The following is a 23,533-nucleotide window of genomic DNA, read 5'->3' as shown; positions in this document are numbered from 1 at the left end:
TACTACTGACCTCACCAGCGGGTGTAACCCAAGAGCATCGCGGTAGATGCAGTCCTTCTAGGCGTGTGCGCCCCTCGTAGCTCCAGAAGTGTAGAAAGCAAAGTTGCAGCACCAACTCTGTACACCGGTGTTTCGGAATTATTATTCCTCATCAGCAGAGTGTAGGTTTCTTCAGGGTTTGCTGGGCAGGCTGCCAAAGTTTTCACAGGTATGGTACCACTCAAGGCACGTAGGAGCGGTGTTCGAGCTCGTCAGCTCAAATGGTTCAAGGGAACCATATATAAGTATGCAGTCAATGGGTCGCTCACTACTGACCTCACCAGCGGGTGTAACCCAAGAGCATCACGGTAGATGCAGTCCTTCTAGGCGTGTGCGCCCCTCGTAGCTCCAGAAGTGTAGAAAGCAAAGTTGCAGCACAAACTCTGTACACCGGTGTTTTGGAATTATTGTACCACTCAAGGCACGTAGGAGCGGTGTCCGAGCTCGTCAGCTCAAATGGTTCAAGGGAACCATATATAAGTTCCCTTGAACCATTTGAGCTGACGAGCTCGGACACCGCTCCTACGTGCCTTGAGTGGTACCATACCTGTGAATACTTTGGCAGCCTGCCCAGCAAACCCTGAAGAAACCTACACTCTGCTGATGAGGAACAATAATTCCGAAACACCGGTGTACAGAGTTTGTGCTGCAACTTTGCTTTTTTGCCTTTTGGCCCATAGGAATGAATGGGAAATACCGATTCGGTAAATACAGATTCGGTAAATACCGAATCGGAATGCAAATAAAAGTGAAACTGAATCAGTCAGCCAATCAGGTGCTACCACCCTCCCCCTCCCCACCAGGAAGTGGCTACACAGGCAGTTGCAAGTAATTAGAAGCTTCTAGAGAGGCAGTTGGAGCTGAGCTGAGTCGCTGAGCCACAGAAAGAGTTTTGCACTTTTAAACTGTGAAAATGGCAAGCAGCAGTGAAAAGGAACAGCCAGAGAGGAAGAGGAAAATAAAATTTAGCAACATGGAGCTGCAGGTCCTTGTGGAGGAGGTGGTGAAGGAACACCACAAATTGTTTGGCAAGATGTCCCTGACTGTGGCTAAATCTGCGAAAAGGAAGATTTGGCTGGACATTCAAGCAAAGGTGAATGCTGTAGGAGTGACTCCAAGGGACATAGACGACCTGAAAAAGAGGTGGTATGACCTCAAGAGCATGACAAAGAAAAAAAATATTGCTGAGCTCCACAAACAGGCAAACAAAACTGGAGGAGGGAAGAACCGTGCACCCCCACTGACTGACCTGGAGGAGCTGGTGGGGTCCACCATTGAACCAGAGAGCGTCTGTGGACTGGGAGATGCAGACAGCTCAGCCAGAGCTGCCACCAGAAAAGGTAAGACGCATTCACATCAATCACCCCACCCCATCAGCCTTCCCTTTACCCTATGTGGCAAAGTTAATCACATTCCAGTAGAGCTAGCACTATACCGGAGCAATGCATTATGGGACATGTAGTCAGTAAATAAAGGACCATGTCACACAGCACAGCAAGCAACAAGTTAGGGAAATCATTTCAGACATAGTGAAGCGCAGGCAACATGTACATTGTACAAGTGAAAATTATTTAATTGTAGTGGCTGTGAGGCAGTTGCACCAAGCTAATGTACGCTTATATGTCCACAGGCGAGACAACTCGCAGGCGTACCAGGGAGACGGATGGCACGGCACCAGAGAGGGATGACAGCCAGGAGCCAGGGCCAAGTGCAGAGAATGTCACAGAGGACACAGGTGCACCAACTTCACAGCCACCATCCCAAGACCCAGAAATGTCTCCACATCTGCAGGCATCCCCCGAACGTTCAGGTTCCCCTCTGCTACTGTCCTCACCTGAACTGCCTGCATTACTGCCTCTGACAACTCCTGCATCACAAAAGACCAGGAGGCATGTAGTTGCCCCACTTGTCCAAATGGAGTCATCAGCGGGTGACATGGAGGGGGATGACACAACAACCTTGCCTTGGGAAGGTAGCCCTGCCACACAGCAGTCCAGTGCAGAGGTTGTCTGTACAGGTAGCAGGCGCCGCAGGCACTGAGAAAGCATTGTAGCAGCTCATGTGGAGGGTCCCAGTGTCTTCCGTGGCCTTGAGGATAGCATGGTGAAAATCCAAAGGATGCAGGGGAAGGCCATCCTGTTTGTGCAACGCCAGATGAGGAACCTGAACACAAATGTGGAAGATATAGGGAAGGGCATCAGTGAACTGGTCGATGTTAACAAGGAGATGGCTGCAGGGATGCGGGACATGACACAATCAGTGCAGCTTTTGTGCAGCAAACTGGACCAGGACATGTTAGCAAGGCGCAAGGAGAGGCAGTGTATGTAGCAGCAAAGTGAAGCAATAAACCGCCTGGCCACAGCCACTTCCCTGCTATGCAGACGATACATTAACATGCAAGAGGGACTCACCCACAACAGCAATGAGGTGTCTAGGGGCATTGCTAGTTTGACCAGTGCTATAGAGCTGATGATGAATGCACATACAGCACAAACTGCTGCCCTGGACGTCCCAGAAAGTGAGGAAAGCACCAGTAGGAGCAGCATGACAAGCCTCCTTGTTGTGGAGAAACGGAGGAGCAGCAGGCACCATGGTGAGCCAACAGCCCAAACACACAGTGAAGAAAGCCAGCCACTTACATCTGGCACTGGTAGGCGTGGGCGGAAATTACTTTTTCTGTTAATGGGGAAGTGACCCAGAACTACCATTATTACATGGAGGACATTTGTGTTGCACATTTGTGCTTTTGAATACCTGCGTAGTACCAAATATTAAACTACGTTGGGTGCATACTCCACCTGTCTGTGTCTCTTTACTTACTTAAAAGTAGTTGCGTGGGATCTCTGCCTGTCTGTGTCTGCCATCTGTTGGTGTCACAACTCCTGCTGTGTTGGGTTCACGCAGTGCATGGTCATCATCATGGTCCTCATAGTCGCTCAATTCCACCTCGGTGCCCTTCTTAGTCGCAAGGTTGTGCAACATTGCACAAGTTGCAATCATCTTACAGCAGGTTATTGGTGTATACTGGCGTGCCCCTTCACTTTTGTGGAGGCAGCGGAACCTGCTTTTCAACAGCCCAAAGGTGCGCTCCACAATGTTCCTGGTTGATTTGTGTGCCCTGTTGTATCGCCTCTGGCTGGGGGTTGAAGGGTTGAGGTAGGGTGTCAGGATGAAGGAGCGGACGGCATATGCACTTTCCCCTATTTGAAAATGAAAAAGACATTACTCGCATGCACAAATACACATACATCTGCAATATGTATCAAGGGAGTGTCACACAGTGTTTTACCTAGCAGGTATCCTTCGCCAAATTCCCCCGCTGTCAGGCGTGTGTAGATCCCACTGTTCTGAAAGATGTAGGAGTCGTGGGTACTTCCTGGGAACTTGGCCACTATGTCCGTGATAATGTAGTTTGCATCACAGATTACCTGTACATTTATTGTGTTTGTTGACTTCCTGTTTCTGTAAATGTACTCTGTGGCAGCAGGTGGGCAAATTGGGATGTGGGTGCCATCAATACAGCCGAAGATGTTGGGGAAATGTGCTATTTGACAGAAGTCTGTCTTGGTCCTGAGCAGTTCTGCTTGCGTTTCAGGGAAGCTGATGTAATGATGCATTCTCTGCATCATGGCGTCTAGGAACTTCCTAAAGAAATGGGACAGGCAGCTCTGGGACACCCCACCTACCGCAGCACTCACACGCTGGTAACTCCCAGAGGCAAGCAGGTGTAGGCTACACAGCACCTGCACATGGGATGGGATGGCGTGCGCCCTTGGGGTTGGGTGCTCCAAAAGTGGGTGCAGGTCCCTGATCAAGTCCAGGATGGTTTGGGGGTGTAGCCTGTACCTTTGTAGGATTTCTGCCTCAGTTAGTTGGAATAGGGTGATCCTCTGCCTGTAGACCTGCTCCTCCCTTCTCCAGACCCTCTCTCCTTCTGCCTGTAGCCGTAGCCGCCTCGCTATCACGTAGAATGCCGCCATTCTGGTCAAACTGTTGCATTTTGGGCCCTTTTTCATAGCCTGCACCTGGTTACCTCCTGCTTTCAATCCATAGAAAAATAACGACTCTTAAATACCGAATTTCATGCAAATTCGGTATTTTAGAGGTTACCTACATCTCAAAAGTCATTTTTTCCATTTCTTATTTACAGATTCGGTAAATTTACCGAATTTCCAAATACCTCCGAATATCCAAATACCGGTCGGTAACGGCCGAAATTCTGTATTTTCGGCCGTTACCGACCGGTATTTGGATACTTACATCTGGCCCTAGGTCTTGATTGATAGGGGGAGTGGATTTGACGTTAGGAACAGAGATGCCCACTTTGGAATTGAGGAACCAGGTTCTAATCTGGGCTTCTGGGCAAATCAGTTGCCTTAAAAATAATGTGACCTTGTGTAATGCAACTGGTGCTCATGTAAAGTACTCTAATAACTTTGGGCTGAGTTCAGACATGGTTTTAGTCCGTGTTTCTCCAGTAGTAGCTGTTTAGGAGCAGTCAAGACTTAAATATGGGAAGAGTAGCGAAAATTGCTCTTAAATGCTCTGTGAGACCTATCATCACTATCAAAAAATGGGAAAGTCTTGCCAGACTTATTGCTTCTATTTTTTGTATACTTTTTATTAGCAAATGAAAAATGAACATTACACTAAACACAAAAAGTAAATCATGTTATCCAGACAATCTAAAAGCTATTTAAGCACACAAAAGTTACCGTAAGAACGAGGACATATTTATATAGCAAAGGGTAATTGGCCTACGTGCCATCAATTCACTCACATAAGTAGTAAGAATGCAAATTCTAAAGCAAATTGCCTATATTTTAATATACAGACACGCACGCCATGGTACCACCACGGAATGGGAGCAAGCGTGGGAAGAATAGAAAGTCTGTTTTTATGGACTATGACAAATGGAACAGTTCATGTATTTAATGATCTTTGGTGAAAATCACAGAAAGCTAAGCCATAGAGGTGACAAGACGGTTTTCAAGTGAACAGGACACAATGCTACGTTGTGTGCAAATGTATTGAACATACAGTAACACAGCAAAGATGGTTGCCCTCAGCAGTCTAATATAATGGCGCCAACCAGAACCCATTGGTAAACTTCAGGAGGCACAGAGCCCTAGATTTAATAGAGGCATGTGCCATTTCTAATGTTTGTAGGCATTCAAAGTAGTGGCCAATGTAACATGGGTGAAACAAAAGTCCCATCCACTAGTTTTATCAAATATCCCTTGGGCATGCAACAAAAGGACATTGAGTCGCCATGAGTTGCAGCGTTTGTGGTTTGGGTTATTGTGTACTCAAGTAAACCAGCTCCTCATCACTTCATGGTTAAGGATAGAGGCCTGGACGGTATATCTGTTCGAAGGTTTTTTTTTCTGTAGTCTTTTGATGCCACAATATGCCTGGCACTATGCAGTTTGATTTAGGCGTGACAACTGTACTGTTCTCCGTTCGCACACACTGGACATTGGACCTTTGTATTCACTGTTAAGGTCTTGGGAGTGAGGGCAGTATCTCTTCTATCGTTACTTATGAGAAGATTTACCTTTTGTCCAAGAGCTCTTTCTGACTCTGCACCCTCTGTGTGCTAAGGCTTCATGTGAACTATACGATCTGGATGTTCACAAATCAGGATTCTCACAGGTAGCAAAAGGTTACTGGATCTTGACCCGCAACATTAGCACGGCCAAGGCCAAACTAAGTTGTATGCTTTTCTGAACACACTCTGGCAGCTTACAGGTGGGCAGGTCACAGGACTGGCATCATGCGAGGCTCCAATGTGAGTCACAAGGTGGGGTCACTGTGCAGTATGACAGGTCACTGTCACTGTGCTCATGTGACCATCTGCTCATTTTATCATTCTACCAGGCCAGATATATTTTCTTGTGCAAAACATATGTCATAAGTCTCCTCTTCATGATTTTGCCATGTTGTTCACTAGAGTTGGGTAACTGGGGTGCACCTAAAGTGGTACTTTTCTTGACCTAGGTACTTACTGCATAATGACCATGTCACTATGTTTTTAACAATTGGTAACAGCTGATTATAGTGGTGGGGTGGAGGCCTTTTTAAGGCCCCAGCTACAGACCGGTTTAGCTGTCCATTGTTTCCAATTTACATAGAGTGGACTTTAGGCCAACCCCTTGCTCATGATTGAATGGCTTTATTGTCTTTCTCATTTTCCTGCTCTTGATTTGAGGGCTTTACTTTCTATTACTGACAAGGAACCTTTCAGTGTCAAAGTGTTCTGATTTGTTGACTTGTATGTTTCCTCTACTGACGCTGACCTTGTTTGCATTCAGAGAGGTACTATCTTTTTCTGTATGCATCATGTGGGAGTGCATGTGTTTTCTAGCTCTCTCCCCATGTACTCCTTTCCCATCTTAACTTTCCCCTGATCCCATCCCTCTCTCCGTTTTACTTCCCCAGGCCTCCAAGCTCATCCTCTAGCTTTCCCTGGTGCTTCCTACCTCCTCTCTCCTCCTAGTTTGTCCATTGCTGTCCCTGCACTATCCTGCAAAGTTTTTTTTTTACTTTATTCCCCACTTGGTTCCCCATTTATCTATTAGTTGATGTTTAGAAAGTTTTTGCCACGAGCTGGGCCTTCAGCAGGTGAAAATCGTAAATTACTTTTTCCCTATTTTAAGTTGCCACTTTGCACAGTGGCAACTTGTAATTTAACCAAGTGGGAGGGGGCATGCATGCCACACACATATGTACATCCATACTCACTCACCCATACATTCACAAGCACGAACAAATACACCTACCATTCACAAGCACATACACCTACACATCCCCATTCACAGCATGCCCTCACTAATGCACACACAGAGACCTACATATGCACACATACACACACGCACCAAACATTAAAAAGAGAAACTTCCTGGCCCACAAGGCTGAACTTGGGTGACAGGAAGGAAGCCTTTGAGGTTCCTGGAAGGCTGGAACTACTGCCTCCTTTCATAAGATGACTATGGTTTCCTAACTCCTCATGGAGTGGGATGGGCTCAGTGAAAGTTGTGGATCACACCTCACTCTGTGACGAGGTCTCACTGATTGATGTTCTACCCTGGGAGTTTCAGGGTTTAGAACTGAAGCACCCAGATCAGAGTTCATCTGTGACATGCCCCATCCCAATGAGCGAGAGGATCTTGAGACCCTTTGCTGGGTTGAGTAGGTCATGCCCACTGGGTTGTAAAATCTTCTGTCTACAAGGTTCAGCTCAGGCAGACAGGCATCTACACATCTACGCATGTATAGCACCTGGCTGCCTGACCTGAACACAAAGAGCGTCTGTAAGGCTGACCTTTATGATGAGCCTAAAAATCCATGTAACAGCTGCACGTGTTTATATTCACAAATACTTCCCTATGCTTAATGATCACATTGCTTCCATTGTTTAAAGTTATTTAAGCATTGCACAACTTTTTGGAAATCCTTTCATTACTTTTGGATGTTTATATTGCTACGGATGCACTATAAGGATTAACAAATGGTAATTAGTGTAAACAGTTTGATTGTCAATGACTTGCCCTTGGAGCAAAACCAAGTGGTGTTCAGGATGCACATCCTCACACGCTGACATGTTGAATGCACATGTCTTTTGTCAGAGTCCTGCAGACCCTCCTGCAAGGGATCCCAATCAAGAGCACAGTCAACTTTCATGGTCACCCCTCAGATGACATGCTCTTCTGCAATCCAGCTCCTCTGCTCTAATACACTGTCACCTTTTAACTTGCCACAAAGCACTTTATACCAGCATATTTGCCCCTGAAGATGAATATGTGCTCCAGTCGTTGAAATAATGTGTCTTGACCACCTTCCTGAAAAAGGTTGTTGGCAAAGCTCCTTGTGCCCAGTTAACAATAAGGTAGCAGGACAGTAACATCCTGCCACAATTCAGGTGCCATTAGATTGGCAATCCCAGCATGGGATTCAGCTATTTGACCTGAATGGGGCTCAAAATACTGGCTTAGTGAGTAATTGATAGACACCCTTCCTTGCTAGATTAAAAACACTGTCGGTGACTCTTGTGCGCTATACATAGCATTAAAAGGAATGACACTCAAGGAACATTTAAGATAACACTCGGCAACAGTTTAGGCAAGAACTAATCTTCCAATGACCACTGAAAGAAGCAACTTCTGGATAATGCTATGGGTCAGTCCACATTGTGAAAGACCCATCAAATAAGCAATAGCTGAAATGGTTGAGTCAAAGTTGCTAGCCTATTGAAACTGACTGAAAGGCCACGCTATGTATATCTTTCAAAAGAAACATTTTTGACTGCTTCAGACTTTAAAATTGCCCAACAACTGGTCAACGTCCAGCCAGTGAAGCGCAGAACATGGACTTTTCAACAGCTGCGACCTGGCTGCGAGTGAGCATGAAATATGACATAAATCCACATCATAGTTCTTGACAGATGGAAATAGAATTGGAATGTTTCTAAGAAAAAGATTGAGGTTCTTAGGGTAACAAGAGCAGGTAAATTCATTTTGGCTTTCGACGATTTTAGCAGGACATGGATCTAGAATGAGAAGATCAGTGTGGTATTATCATGTAGATGGTAATAGTAGCTGAATTAGGAAATTATATCACTGATGGCAGTGCTGTGGAGGGTGAGAAGTATAAGTTTCAAAACTAAGGTAAGGGGCATGCCCTCTTCTGACAGTGTAGGATAGGTGAGTGCAATGCAATAGATGATCAAGGGAGTGATTTGAGACCAGGGAAGAGATCAAGACCTGGACTAATGAAGTCAGTGATGCCTAAGGAGGAGAGTGTTCTCAGTTTGGTTGGAAGGTGAACTATGTTTAAGACTTTAGAGAGGTAAAGAATGACGAGAACTCTGGGCTTACTGAATACAGATGAAAATGGTGGACACTTTTTGAGGATGGACTCTGAGTGGATTTGGAGGCAACCTGATTACATCTAGTAGAGTGTTGTGTACCAGGTGAAATAGTGGAAACGTTGATTAAATATCACCATTTTCTTAATTTTATATAGGAGAAAGTTGTTGAAGAGGAAGGGTAGTTCTCTGGAAAGTGCCACTGGCTTGATGATTATAGAAACAGAACCATGTGATGGGATATGGAGAGGCTGAAAAACGAAGGACTGTAGTTCACTGAACTGCAAGATATGGGTTAGATGAGTTAACAGAGGAGACAGAGGAATGTGTGGGTTAGGTTGTGGCTGTCTGGAGTTTGGAGCGTGTTACTTATGATGGTCAAATTTACAATAAAAACAGTAGGTGAATTAGTTAACTATAGAAGCGGGATCGAGTTATTGTTGTGCGTTGGACTTCAAATAGAGTTCAGTATACAAGACAGCTGCTTGGGATGAGGCTAACATATATTGATGAGGTTGTGTGAGTAGGGAGGTTTAATTTAGTCAGAAACAGACCTGTGGTAGACGGCTGCGCACTTCTGTGGATTGCATGGTGTTAGGACTGGCATTTCTTGGCATGATTACCCCTGACTTTTTGCCTCTACCTCCTCTATTTTTGGTGCTGTGGTAGATTTTGTTTTGCCAACATTAAATGCTTTGGACACTTTGCCACTGCTAAACAGTGTCAAAGTGCAAGTGTTCCCTGTATAAAGTGTAAAGGTAATTGGTTGTCCATGATTGGTATGTTTGCCTTACTAGTAAAGTCCCTAGTAAAGTGCCCTATGTGTGCCAGGGCTGGTATCGCAAATGCTACTAGTGTGCCTCCAGCACTATTTGTGCCACCCACACAAGTAGCCTTAAAAAGGGAACTCAAGCTGGCCATTGCATGGCATGCGCGCAGTTTGTTAAACTGACATGTTGTTCTGTCAAGTGCACTCACTTGCCAGACCTTACCCTTCCCTTTCTATGCACATCAGACACCCCTATGGTAGGTCTAGGCTACCCCCTGGACAGGGTGTAGTGCATGTGAAAGGTAGGACATGTACTAAGGTGTGCGTCATGTCCTGACAGTGAAATAATCTCCATTTTGTTTTTCGCTGTTGAAAGGCCACCTTGCCCATAGGACAGAATGGGAAGGCTGTGTAATATATATATTCCAGCCTATCTTTCCAAAGGCTTAAGATGGAAAGTCGAGGTTTAGTATGCCTGAACTCACAGTCTAATAACACATCTTTTTTTATGTAGGGGTTTTTTGCATTGTGTGTTCAGAAGCCAATCTTTTAGAAGTGGCTGAGTTTTTGTGCTCTGACATTTGTGTGCGTCTCTGCCTGGCTGTGGATTGACTGTCTAGGTTTGAAAGCAATAGGATCTGGGGAATGCCTTGATCCAAGGGAGGAGGTGAAATAGCAACAGGCTGACGTGCATCTGGATGTGTAAGGGAGGAGAAGCCCCTAGAGGAGAAAAGGCCTGGGTTCCTGATATAAAACAATTGTCCCATCTCCTACTGAGTGATTGAGAATCCAGAACCCCACTAATCAAAGGAAGAAAGGTGTCACTGGCAGGGAGGCACTCAAAACTGGTTTCAACAGGGGTCAGTGCCCCCTGAAACACAAAGACTTCAAAGCCATTGAGGGGTATAACTATGAGAGCTGAAGCCCCTGAACCTTGGAGAATGGCTTGATAAAGTGTGAACAAGACTGGAGCTACTTCGTGGTCAAGAGGACCTTTGCCAAGGAATAAACAACTGAAGAGACTGCAGGATTGGACTGACCCTTGCTGTGTGTTCTGGGGCTGACCTGCAGTTTTCTGTTTTAACCAAGGAAAGGCTAAAGGGACTTTGCTGTGTCCCCCTGCTTGAAGGACTTTGCTGTGTGCTGTGAACTAACTTATCCCCAAGGGTCTGAGGTGAGCTGGCTCCCTGTTCGGAAACACAGGAACACATTTTCCATGAGAGTCTGTGGCACTGTGTGTGCGTGCTTGTTGCAGCTTGAGACCCTCGTAAGAACTGCCCTGTGATCGTGGGTGCCTGAAGTCCAAGTGAGTCTCAGTGACGCTGTGTGCATGTGTTTTGTGAAGTCTGAGACCTTCATGAGAATCAGCCTGTGATCTTGGGCACCTGGAGTCCAAGCAAGTATGAGCGACGCAGTGCGCATGTGCTTTGTGCAAGCTGAACCCCTTTGTGAGGATTGTCCAGTGATCGTGTGCACCGGAAACCAAGTGAGACTCATTGATGCTGTGTGCGTTTGCGTTGTGCACTGTGAGACCTTTGTGAGGATTTGCATTGTTATTGCTTGCACTGGAATCCAAGCCATGTCTTTCCCAGACCGGAATCAAGCATCCAAGGACTGGTTTCTGGCTATCAGCCTTCATCAGCCTGGATAGCTTGACTCCAGTGGTGTGGAGAGCCTAGGACTCACGTCTGGATGCTTGATTCCGGTCTGGGAAAGACATGCTTGGTAGTTCGGACTGGACTGTTCCCATGAGGCACAGGGTCAGAGCTGATTTGCATATAGCCAGTGTCTAACCCAGGGTGGTGTGGAGTGCAAAAAAACGATGGATTTAGGCCCAGATCCTTGTACTGGGGTGAATGTATGACATTGTTCTACATTCTGTCCATCAACTGTGTGTTTTGTGCATTCTTTTGATGGCAGAGTGTCTGATTGCTACGTTACGCATCACAGTATTTTTACACTGCGAAAGTGCCTGATTCTAGCATTAAGAACTGTATGATAATTTATTAGGAGTACAGAAGAATGTTTAGAAGTGCTCATTAATATCGCTAGAACTTACAAGGGCTGGCAGGCCTAACAACTGGTCAGGAGCAATAATACCCAACCTCATATGTTGGATTTGTATCTTGTGGTCTTATTGTATATATTTTTACATAAAGTTTATGCTCTTTTTTTATGAAATTCGTGTGGAGTCTATTTGTGGTGTCATCATTACGTTGTTGAGAGCATGTTCGCAAATACTTTACACATTTGCCTAGAAGATAAGCCTGGCTGCTCGTGCCAAGCTAACGAGGGGCTGAGTGGGGCTATCAAAGAAGGTTACCTGCCTTTCCCTGACGTTGGAACGCGGGTCCCTAATTGGACTAAGGTATCTACCTCAGCCAACCAGGAATCCCGGGTCTAACACATGGACTTGGAGGAGACAACAGATTTAATTTTGAGTCAGTGAAGGCATTGCATATCTCAAAAGCCATCAACACTCAAGTCCTTAACAACAGAAGCGTCTCCTTTGTTTTGAGGCAATCCAACAAGCCCTCACTCATCTGGAGTAACAGCATAACATATTTCAAGGTAGTATTTCACTTCAGTCACAGTCTTTAGGAGTACATTATATCAGTATGAGGATACAGCCACGGTAGGCTGGAATGTGGTTGGATATTATATCACTTTTAAAACAGTCACTTCAGTCCAAATCAGCCGGGCTATGTTAACTTGCATTTAAATTTCAATATTGCAAGTTCTTGTCTGCGAAAAAGGCATTGAATTACTTTGCAGGGACAACATCACCAGCCTGGTTTGCGTGGGTAGTACATCTGACTTACACCCCGAAGAGGCAATCACTGCAGCCACAGCTTGTAGAAAAGAATCCTTCATCCCTCACTAGTAAAAGGATGTTAGAAATGGGTATTTCTGGTTGGCTAAGGCTTGCGCCAAAGCCAGGCAGAAACCACCATTCTAAGTCAGGGCAAGGAAGACCCGCCAAGATAACCCCTGCTCACCCTCTTGTTAGCTTGGCACGAGCAGTCAGGCTTATCTCAGAGGCGATGTGTAAAGCATTTTCGCCTGCACTCACCAGCAACAACATCCCAGGCCCCCCACAAAAGGAACTCCACACAAGGTTATATAAAATATAGCCTTTGTATTATACCAAACAAATTAGATAAGGAACACACACTTTACAATGTGCCATAGGCACTGGCATAATTTACACATAGGACAGGGCCACATGGAGGCACTGTCAGGAATAAGCACTTTTAGAACTAGCCCTTGGTAGAATTAGCACTTTGTAGAAGTAAAGCTTTTAGAACATAGAACATATAATAACCAGCGGCGGGTACGGACCGGCCTTCCGTTCTAGTGGTGCTTGACAATGCGGGTGATCTCCTCGGCAGACCGGAGCGGGCGGTATGCGGCCGGTACGCTACAAGCGTGCAGGCGTTTCTCACCTCCCAAAGGGGGCTTCGGGCTTTTTCTGAGGCTGGGGCGACCCAAAGGTGTGCGGCTCAGAGGAGGAGGGGGGCAGGGTGCGGGCGGCCCAGCGGAGCGGACGCGGCTCAGAGGAGAGCGGCGCGGCTTGAGGAAGGGCGGCCAGGCACGGGCTGCAAAGGGGGCGAGCAAGACACACTTCATGCGGGGCTCCAGCGGCACCTGGAGGTCAGACAAGTCCTGGCAACTTGGCAGGGAAGGCACAATAGAGTCCACTGGTCCAGGGACTCTGGTCAGGGGGCGAGCTCAGTATCAAGCCCTTGGAGATAGTTTTAAGCACCAAATAGCAAATGTAGCACACAACCAGTAATCACTGGTAAAAGGTAAGTACCACCTACGCAACCCTAACCACCTTAGGAAAATATCACACAGGGAACCATGAACTCACTAGCATAACTATACTAGGAAAAACAACCACCTAAGCATAACAATACATTTAGGGGTATAGGCCAGAAACTTTACACATGATGCATAAAAACACATTCAGAGGTGTCTGAACACAGGGTGCGCAAAACATGCTACACACAGTACATTTCCTAACACCCCAAGCCTTAGCGCATAAATCACATTAGCGCAGAAATCACATGTAGCTCATAACTCACATCAAAGTCCAGGTTGCGCCACTGTGCCAAAACCTAAACGAAGCAGCTGCCCACTACTTGCTGGGCAGCTGAGGGACAAGAATAGGGCCTAAAAAGCTGAAGCTGGCACTAAGTGCTGCGCAGCTGTGGGAAGGCCAAAGTAGGGGCAAAGGACTGCGACTCACTCCTGAGTCCAAATAACAAGTCCCCTAGGAAGAAAAGAACCTAAACGGTGCAACTGCCCACTACTTGCTGGGCAGCTGTGAATCAGAACTGCAACAGGGCTCTCACTAGCCCTCTGGACAAGGACTGCGCAAAAAGGGTTGGAGCCCTCGGCCTCTGGAACAAATACTGTGCACTCTGGAGCCTTCTAGGCTCTAGGACCAACTAATACACCAAACGTTGGAGCCCTCTAGGCTCTGAAATCAACTGTCCATTGGAGCACACTGGCTCTGAAAATAAACAGGCCCACAGGCTCTACAAATGTCTTTGCCCCCAGGGGGGCACACTGGCTCCTAAAGCATTGGGCCCCAAATAGAGGGCACGCCCGGCCGCCATCGTTTGAGCCACGGGGCTCAGCACGGGCTCCTCGATCCCTTTTGATCAACAATGTGCATGGGAGCACTCATGGGCTAAAAATACAATAATGCCCCCGTGAGCCTCGTGGGCTCAAAATACAATAATGCCCCCGGGAGCCTCGTGGGCTCAAAATACAATAATGCCCCCGGGAGCCTTGTGGGCTCTAAATACAGCGAATGCTCCCCGCGTTGGAGCGGCCCACTGGCATCCGGGGCCACTCTAAAGCAAATACTGTCCTGGTGCCTCCGATGCACCGCTGCGCCCACCCGGAGCTTCCCCCCAGCCCTTTATCACTCACCAGGCTGTTCTCTCGTGTCGGGGCTACTTCGGCCACCCGGAGATGCGGGGTAGGCTACCGGCCTCCCCACGCAGCACCACTTTATGTGTTCGGCAGTGCGGGCGGCAGCAACTCTGGTCTCCCTCTCCACACGGGAGACCAGAAAAGCGGGACCAAGGCTTCCTCCAGGCAGGGGGAAGCGGAAAAGGGACGCACTCCAGGCCCCGCCCACAGTCAGGCGGGTGCGGGCCTGGCTTCCGGTTTCGCTGCGGCTGCAATATTTTTGCGGGGAAAGCACCGAGGGGTGGGCACCTTCGGTGCGTGAAACAAAAGTAGAAACGGGGTGGGCACCCGTTAAGGCTCCTGAAAAGGGAAAATAAGCGAGGTGGGCACTGGCGCAAAAAAAAAAGCCAAGGGAGGAATCCCCATGCCGGGGAATCCCTCGGGGAAGAGGGCAGCATCGCGCTGCCAACAATAGTTGCAGCAAAGAGGGGTAGGCTCCCTCCATGACAGAGCATTCCAGAAATAAAGTGCTTCCAAGCGCTAAAGGAGACAGACCCCCTGGCCCAACAAAGCAACTGGGACCAAAGGGGTTGCAGCCAGTCCTAGGCATAGAGAAATGGAGCAACCAGCTCCTCAGGGCAGGGAAGTCCTCCAGTCCCCCAGGCAAGGCAGAGAGGTCCCAGCACAAAGTCCATCAGCAATCCAGGGGCTGGGCAGGGCCCAGGGAGGCAAGCCTTCCCCTGGGCCCCAGCAGCAGCACGCCCCTGGTAGATTCTAGTCAGGAAAACAAGAACATTTTCATGGGGTCACAGCCCCTCTTTTATACAGAGAAATCCTTTGTCTACCAAGGTGCAGGCAAGGGGCGAACCAGATACAACTGGTTCTTGAGCACTTTGTTTTGCTCAGCCCCTCTGCCTATTCACAGGTTGGGTCAGGGACATCAGTCGCACCACAGGGGGAGGAGCCAGCATTGTGTGGGGAAAGCCCATCCCTATTCAGGTCCCAAGTGTACTCCTCCCCGGCCATCAACATGCAGATCTCCCATTCACCACCGGGGCAGAGCCATCCTGACTCCTGGAGCCTGGCACACCAGCCAGCCCCAGCCAATCACAAGCCAGCACATTCACTGTATAGGCAGGTCAACTTCTAGAAGTGGCACTTCCACACTAGACACAATAACGCCGCACACATCATCGTGCAGCATTTAATCACACGAGTCCACACATACCAAACTCGCACCTGCACTCCCCACGCATCAGGAATTACCATGGACACACACATTCCCCATGCATTCCTATGGGAGGGCAGGCCATTCACACACACTTTACACTGCGCCACAGTGCTAAAGTGCGCAAAGACCAGAAATCATTATAATATACAAAAAGGCAAAAAGTTCAGGGGTGAACCTGCCAGAAGGGCCAAGTCATCACAGGACATGCAGACTTTTAGTTTTACCAGAAGATAGGATATGGCAAAAGCTGTTTGTCAGACAAAAACAGCTTGCATTAGCAAAACCAGCCTGCAGTTCACCGGAGAAGTCACAGCTTTTCTTATTGGCCAAAACTAGCTTTCTAATGAACTGGTTAAATTACCTAGTGACTGGGGTAATTCAGGTTGGGTATGAAAAGGCCCAGGCTGGACCTGCATTCAGCATCAAACCACAAAGTAGTTGTTTGACTAAATTGGCATGTCCACCTGCCTCCTGGGCCCCAGCTTCTCCAGTGGGTAGGTAGATTGTGCTAAGAGAGGAGTGATGTCCTTGTTGAGATTGTAATGTCCCCTGCATGGTGAAAGGGTGTCCACTACTGACCTGAGAGCCTGACTGCAAGGTAAACTGGTATCCAGACTTTTATTCTGGACCATACATCATGGTAACCTGGAGTGTGCGAAGAGGCCTGGTACTGTCACTGATAATACGAGGTCCAGTACCTGGATGGGTGCTACTAGCATACTTTCCTAGTAGACACTAGACTACTGTCCGTACCTTGCTGTACCCCATTAAGCGGTGATGGCAACATAACTTGTTTTGACTCTTTATTGTGACAAGACCTTTTGACTGTGTCAGTGTGGTCTACTAACCCCACTCAAGTAAGTTTCTTCTGTGATGTGAAACCCAGAGCCTCTGCTAGCATCCCATGTGAATGTTGAGTGCATACGTGTGTGTGCACTGCATGTGTGGCACATGTATAGTTGAAGGACTTTGTGTTTGTGTGAACCTATGTACTTGACAAGTGGAATCACTTTTGGGTAACACTGCTTTAGTGTGGAACAAGATGAATGATCACCGCTTCCCCTAGACAATGGAATAGTATTGCCTTCAATTCTGTGGCTGGAGGGCGGGGACACAGACACTGCAGTGAGGAGGATGGAGACAGGGCTATCTTTAGAAAGTACATCATAGGCTTGTTGGCAAAGTACTGCTGACTATTTCGTTCTGAGCTTTGCCATTTGGCAAATGGTATGGGTGAGACTGTATTTTCTGTTGCTTTGGTCGAGAACTTCCTAGACTGGAAATGCCCTTTTCTCGGTCACTTATTACAGCATCAGAAAATCGATGACGGACAGGTGCAAGAAACATGCAATTCATTGTTCTCATGTTTTGGGTTCTCCTGCTGAATGCCAGCCCCACTACTACCGACTCTGAGACATATCTTGTGGCAAAAACTGTGGCTGGAGAACATCCTGAAAATAACATTGTAAATGGGAAGCAACTCACTCCAAAGTAGGTCTGATACCTCAGATAATTTATCCAGGTTCCTAGTCTGCAAAATGTGCATTAAAGTGATATCCAAACCACTCCGCTTTGTTCTAGTCCCAGGTTTGCATTGACCAAGATAGGGTGCTCCACAGAGTACTCTGTGCAATCTGCCTGACTGGCAGCCTCACAGAGGTGAGGGGCATCACTTGAAGTCAGTACTTTTTGCTGGAGGATCTATGAGTCTGCCTAAAGACCCAATAAGCTTGACTTCCAACTGAGAGAGGGATGGTGTGTCCCTGGCCCTGCAGGATTTGAGAATGTCTAGGACCAGAAACCCAGCATGTTCCCAATGTGACAAGCCCCAGAGACAGCTGATGACCCAAGAGAGCACAACTGATCCAGAAGTGACCTGTACTTTATTTATTTGAAATGTTTTACTAAGTCTGAACATGACTCAAAGGGTATTAGAGCGCTGTACATCAGAAAAAAGATAAGATTAGTCACTAAGAAAGTAAAAATTCCAGACATTAGTAGTGAACCAACCGCAATACAATAAGAGAGAAACCAAACATGAGGAACATTTAGGGAGAACATAAGTTGCATCCCAAAAATGTCTCCAACAAATGAGATAGCCATATTTCCTCTAGGGTATAAAAAAATGAGTTGCATTGTCTTCAGAGCAGTTATTGTAGTCTATCATTCAGGAGAATTCCTTTGACTTGTATTTTGAATGCGGAGGGTTGGAACGGATATCGGGCGGAAAAGCGTTCCAAATCTTGGTGATAGACCATACTTTACAATAGTCCCCTGATCTCTTGGTGCAGTTTATGATTTAGCTGTATCCAGACTATGCCAGACCATGTATGCACAATGATCTAGTGATGACTGCTTGGTGCAACTTTAGTCTTAATGTAAGTAAACTAACTAACATCAGGCATCACTCAGGCAGAAGTCTATGCTGCCAGACATGACTTACCACATCATAAGATTGTGCTTGGTGGGAATGTAATCCAATTCTGTGCATAATGTACTCCAAGCAAGGCATTACCCACTGCCAGAAGAGAAGCAAAGTCGCACTAAAGTGTGTCAGCCATTACAGGCGTCTGCAGCCAGTGTCCAACCCGCAGTTAATGAAAACACTCAGAGCAGAGGACGAATACTTTAGTTGAGCTTAATTATAGTACATTGTCAAAACATCACAGTGGGGCATGTAGAAGCAAGTAGCGTTTAAGAGGCATTGTCAGGAATCATTACATTGGAAATGCCGTTGTCACAAACAAGAACTCCAGAGCATATTTCTGTTGATTTCTACCTGTTCATATCTCGGCTGTAACTTTGATAAAGCGGTCAACCATTTTTAGTGGTGCTGATTCATTTATGTGATGTGCCGTTTTTTTTGTTTTTTTAATTAATTGCCGTCGTCATTTGATTGGATTAATCTTTCATGTGTGCTTCAGATAGGTCACAACTTTATTTTCTGCACCCCACTCTGTGTTTTGCAAGCAGAGTACAGTTTATTCACAGGCACTCTTAAGTTTCAGTGGCACGGAGAAAGAGTTTTCATTCAGGTATACTGAAGTATTGGAAAATTGAATTGTTTTTGCAAAAGCGTGTTTCTGTCTTAAATATTTGCATTAACATGGCATTAATGCTTAGACAAACAAATGTCAATTGTAGAGAGCAATTATGTTGAATCACATTTAGATTATAGTTAATGCAGGCATGAAATATAAAATGGCTAACATTTTTTGTCATGTCTGCTTTGTGGCACACAAACATTTTATAACTAAGCGACCAGAAGTTCTATGCGGGGATGCCCAAGGGTAACCAGGCGCGATATAAAACTCATTAATAATAATAATAATAATAATAATAATTTTCAAACGTGGTGTTCTTTTTCTTTCTTTCCCAAATGAAGAAATGGTGCATTTCTTTGTGATAATCATGAAATGTTTTAATGAATTGTGTGTATTCAAGAAGACACCTGCAGTGTGCAGCCTAGCTTGTGTTGTGAGAAGCCCTGAGAACCTAATAAGCACATCATTGTATTCATTTCTCTTTAATCTGATTGGACAGTCATTTGAGAACTGTGTGTAGATGTGTATAATTATCGAATTGAGTCCTTAGTTCAGTTTTACAAATGAGAGTTGAGTAGATCTTCCAGTACTCTCTCAGAGAAAGCACTGATTTTCCTTTTTCCTTTCCACTGAGGGGACCCCGTGGTGGTTCGTCCTCTGATCTATAAGATTTTGATTTAAGTTGAGTTACATATTACTTTAGCGTGCACATTTTGATTATCAAATGATACTAAATAAATGTCTGTTCTCTGTAAACCATTAACTTTTATAAACATTTATGGTTTGAAAACAAAAGATGATCTCTTTCTTGTGGAGCCTAATGTGCTTCACCTATTACTGAATGTATTAATCTGTTGACCAGGTGTGGAATTCGATCCATCCGAGAGTGCTTTATGGTCTCTGAAATAAGCATATAGGAAAGCGCTAACAGTTCCTATGCTCTTTGAGACCATATTCTTGAAAACGTTGTAAATCTATAAAATGTGCCTTTTGCCCTCTCACTCTTTTTTTTATAAAAAAGAAAAAAAGTTATTTGGCAGCATTGTCCCTAGAAGGGCTTCATGGCCCTCGCTCTGCCTAGTATAAGAACTGTTATTACCTCTCTTTGTCAGTGCTTTTTGGTCCCCAGTCCGGCCCCTTCTACTGCTAGGCAGGGGTGCCGGACTAGGGAAATGGTGATTGAGATGTACTGAGAAATGATGGTGGAGCTCATAGTGAGAACTAGAAGGAGGAACGTAACTCGGCCCAGAGGCATTCTGGTAGAAGCAGCACGGAACAAACCTAATTAAATCTCTCGTAAACATTCGTAGGAACCATCTGAGTGAAAAATGCAGGAAAGTGGGCATGAGAGAGAAAAATAACATGAAAGAAGAAACGGCAGCGGGCCTCCTGCAGCGATGCAAGGCTCCACTCCAGCTGACAGGCAGTGTGTGTGGGCGTGTGTGGAGAGGGGGACAGAGAAGAAAGGCGGCAGGTGTGCGAGGCTTCGAGTAAGTAGTAGCACATGGCAGGCATTTCAGGCAAACATACTGCAAATTACCCGGAGAGCTTAAATGTTGACATGAGGACTAGTAATGAAACTTTACCTCTTGCCACCTGCTTTTCGTCATTCCTCGCTTACTGTCATGTGAAATTTATGGTTGGACAAGGCGAGTTGAATTTCCTCCATTTGAGAATGCATGTATTTTATTCATGTTTTTTGTTAATAACTAGAATCCACAGCGAAAAATCGAGCCGGGAAAGAGGCCGTTTAAGTTTTATGAACTTTTTTGCCCAGGGCAGGCCGGGGTTACTGTACTAGCAATGTACAAACGGAGCCCTTTACCACTTGAGTCCTGGGTGGACCCTTTCTATCAGACCCAAAACTGAACATCGTGTCTTTGGCATGTGACTATCAAGGTGGCAAAATCACGCAGTGCAAGTTTAAACTCTTGGAGATGGTGTAGGCTAAGAAACTCAGAACTCAACAATCTGGCTTATAGAGGTAAACAATAAAATGCCCACTCAGGGCCAGTTAATGTTGTTTTAAAAAAGGCATAAATGCTTTACTTGACTCTCACACATAATGCTCTGCATAACTTGTTATAAATAGCAGTTACAAAAATGTAACGCGTATTTATAATCAACCCTGCTGTGATTAAAGAAGGAAAGTGCATCACTTCCGGTTGGACAACCTCGTAAAAAAAACTCTAGTGTCATAGTCCAGAGTTGGGTTCGGGCTCCCCAGGTTATGCACAGGGGGTTAGGACATCTCGGGAGGGCAGGTGCCTAGGTTGGGTTGCTTACTCCCTCTTCGGATTCCCTCAGTGGATAACAGCACAGGAGTGTTCGTAAGGCCCCTTAGTGCAAAGAGCAGGGATCTCCCAATGTCCCATCAGTGGTGCGGGGTCAGTGGTAATGGTGCCAGCACAAACCTTCAGGTCAGTGGAGGAAAATCAAGTGTGCCAAGCCTGCTATCTTTACTTCAATCCTACCGCCCAGCCAGGTCATTTAGATCTGCAGAATGTAATCTAGCGTTGATCCCACACTATAAGACTCAGTCAGACAGTGCGGAAGATCTTTTTGCATATTGGCACCTATCCTGTGGAGCAAGCTCCCTAGTCACTTAAAAAGAGTGCCTGATCATGTCAGGTTTAGAAAACAACTTAAGACCTGTTTGTTCCAGCTGTAAACGTTATTATCTTCTATTTGTCATCACTTTTACGTGCTAGGAAGGTCTGGGGTAGGGCAGCCATGCACCCTATAAATCTTTATTACATAACATAACAGGTAGCGCCCGCACAAGTCAAAGAGGTTGGGATGAAGTTGCCATGTATGCTCTTCAGTAAATCTTCCCACTTTGGTTTCTTGCTCGTGCCCGGACACACACCCCACCACCCGAACAGCTAGATAACGACCCCTATTTGGTATTTAGTCCAGAATGTTGTTTCTTGTGTGGTGGAGTTCTCTTCCAATATTTCAAGTTGGCGTTTGTGTAGACTGTGGGTTGTGGCCTGGTTTCCTTTAGCAATTTGCAGCACTCAGCAGATGTTGGGGTACTTGAAATAGACTTACATTTCCAACTATCCTCTAAAGATGGAAACAGTTTGGGATAGCCCTTTGGGACCTTGCAGCCTTCACCATAGTGGAACAGTGCAGATCGCTTGCTGGTGCACAACAAACGTGTTCCTGACCCGCCACAACTCAGTATTCTTCTGCTCTGCATTTCCTTCTGATAGAACACCACCAATATCCCACCTGAGCGGTGAGTAGGAGCATTCCCTCGAAGCACATACAGACAGTCTCTCGCGACAATATCCAAGGAAGATCCATGGTTTCTGGTCTTTAACATGGCAAGGAAAGTTGGCAAGAACGTTTTTAATACCACTGATGTGGAAACCATGAAGTTCTTGTAGAGAAATCTGTTTGGAAGTCTCTGCCCTGTCTTTATACTAATGTGACCAACAGGAGTTGTGTTTAGTTCAGTTCGAAACTAGGTCTGGTCCATTTGACCCTTTTACTTATTACACTAAGACTAATCCAGCAAAGGTCTTTATTACTTCGTGTGAGCAGTGAGGTGTAGTAGAGCTCAGATACTCAAGGCAGGAGAATCCCAAAACAAGAAAATAAAGGCAAAAGAGGCTGCCACGCATAACTACTTATTAACCTCAGTGTCGGCTGGTGATATTTGAAAGTTGTGAGGCATAAAATGATCGTACTGAACTGTGGCGAGCGCGCCCGAACAACCTACTGGGGGTTCGGCTCTGTTGTGGCCGCCGAGAATTCATGTTTAAAAAGAGTGGACAAATAGTGCATTTTCTAGCACATTTGAGAAAGCAGGAAGGTTAATGAAGCAATACGATTGAATTATTTATCATTTAAGAAATTGCCAATTTTTATGAGCTATAGAGGACAATCTTTGCGTATGCTGATATCATTTGCCCATATTAACTTTTGAACACAGTTACACTTGTAATGGTTTTAACTATACAGTAAATACAATAATTGACTGTGCAGTGCTGTACATTGATATGGTGATACTATTTCCTTAAATTAATTTTTCTGTTTTCATGCAAGAAACACCATTTAAAAAAAGTGCAATGGACACAAGAAATATGTGGGTGAGTGTGTAGTAATCTACTATAGAAAAGCTTGTGCTGCAGGAAATGTTTTGTATAGGCTGGTTTGCTCTCTTTACGTTAAAATAAAATGTACATTTTTACCTTTGGGTTATTTCTGCAAGCCAGCAGAATGCATTAGATCACAGGCCAACTGCTAGTTCTTGCTAATATACTATCCATACTTTCACTAAATATTGTCCTTTCGCGCCATTCAAATAAATATAAGGATTAACTTGGCAGAAGTGCATCTGACGATTGTAGTCCACCGCACGATCGTGGGATTACTTGATCATAGGATTTAACTATACCAAAATCTAACCATATAACTGAACCAGGATCTAATGTAATCTTCTAACAGAATCTGTGGCCTCTAAGCTTCGTGGAATATGGCTGGTTTAAGTACCAAAGTAGACAATTCAGACTGGGGGATGTTTAATAATCAGTTCGACGTTGTTTCCAGGGAATCTGGGCTTTCCAGACATATTATATTTATGGCTATACCTCTAATGTTACTGCAGGAACTCCGTCAAGGTCAGGGCGGCCAAGGGTGGCTTGCTC

The sequence above is a fragment of the Lissotriton vulgaris genome, chromosome 11, assembly GCF_964263255.1.
Source record: "Lissotriton vulgaris chromosome 11, aLisVul1.2, whole genome shotgun sequence".
Lineage (NCBI taxonomy): Eukaryota > Metazoa > Chordata > Amphibia > Caudata > Salamandridae > Lissotriton > Lissotriton vulgaris.
This window is presented reverse-complemented; position numbering follows the sequence as displayed.